This window comes from Vigna umbellata, chromosome 1 (genome assembly GCF_029865625.1).
Source record: "Vigna umbellata cultivar VRB3 chromosome 1, Vumbellata_1.0, whole genome shotgun sequence".
NCBI lineage: Eukaryota > Viridiplantae > Streptophyta > Magnoliopsida > Fabales > Fabaceae > Vigna > Vigna umbellata.
Genome location: NC_142165.1, coordinates 80,558,628 through 80,559,947, shown reverse-complemented (window position 1 = coordinate 80,559,947; position 1,320 = coordinate 80,558,628). Strand labels below are relative to the sequence as shown.

At 28.6% G+C, this 1,320-nt stretch overlaps 1 non-coding gene across 1 annotated transcript; it reads right to left on the bottom strand.

The window, feature by feature from the left end:
* Positions 1 to 366: 366 nt before the first annotated feature.
* TRNAR-UCU (transfer RNA arginine (anticodon UCU)) lies at positions 367 to 439 on the bottom strand. The gene has a single exon. It is a non-coding gene; the product is annotated as a tRNA-Arg (tRNA).
* Between the last annotated feature and the right edge of the window lie 881 nt (positions 440 to 1,320).

Genomic DNA, 1,320 nt, shown 5'->3' with positions numbered 1-1,320 from the left:
AATATATTTAATTTTAAATTTTTTTTCTTTCAAATATATTTAATTTTCAAAAATATTCTTCAAATATATTTCATTTTAAAAATTTTCTCTCAAATATATTTATTTTTTAAAAATTTTGCTTTCAAATATATTTAATTTTTAAAATTTTTCTTTCAAATACATTTAATTTTCAAAATTTAAAAGAAAAATTCTTTCAAATATATTAAGTGACCCTACCCTTTCTTTTACTCATCCATTCGTAACCTCGTATAACGAAATAAAAGTGAATAGTAATACTTAAAAGCCGCACGAAAATTAAGAATAAAAACTCCTTTTAACAAAAAAAAATTAAATATGGATAACTATGCCAAAAAGAAGTATTTTAAGCACGCCCGGTGGGACTCGAACCCACAATCGCCTGATTAGAAGTCAGGCGCCTTATCCATTAGGCCACAGGCGCTACTTAAATAAAATATTCTTTATAGAGTAATCATCCAATAGAAAACTGTTGACAATCATATCAATTTATTGAAGAAGGAGGTCATGGTTGCCGATTAAAAGGAAAACTAAGTTAAAAAGGTATAATATTGGTTTAATTGCTTCCTTTGTCCCCAGTTTGATTGAATTGTGTCAAATTCATCCTCATTTTTAAAAAAGTTTCATTGTCGTCCTCACGTGGTGTAAAAGTTTCATTGTCGTCCTCACGTGGTGTAAAAGTGTCAATTGAATCCAAACATAGAAAAAATTTGTGTCAAAATAGTCATTTTTCCTATATCTCTGTGTCTTCCTTTCATACAATCAAGTACAGATATTCATTTTACCTTATCCAATTTAAGGCTTTTCATAGCTCCAGAGAAGTGACATATGAAAGGAAGACACAGATATATAGGAAAAATGACTACTTTGACACAAATTTTTTCTATGTTTGGATTCAATTGACACTTTTATACCACGTGAGGACGACAATGAAACTTTTTTAAAAATGAGGATGAATTTGACACAATTCAACCAAACTGGGGACAAAGGAAGCAATTAAACCTATAATATTTAAGCACGGGATTTGTAGCCTTTGAGCTTGATGTAACCAAAGTTGAAGATGGAGTTATTGCTTGAAATAATGGAGATTGAGTTGTTGCTAATTAAACCAAAGATAGAGTTATTCTCGAAAAGATTGAGATGGAGGTTGAATTATCAAATTACATGTTATAAAGAAATTGTTTCATGGACATGTATTTATTCATAACAAACGACTGAGTTATTGACAACTGTAATGTAAATTCAACTTGTTAACATGTTAATTGTAAATAAGCCTTGAAACACATGTTTATAAATATGTAAATA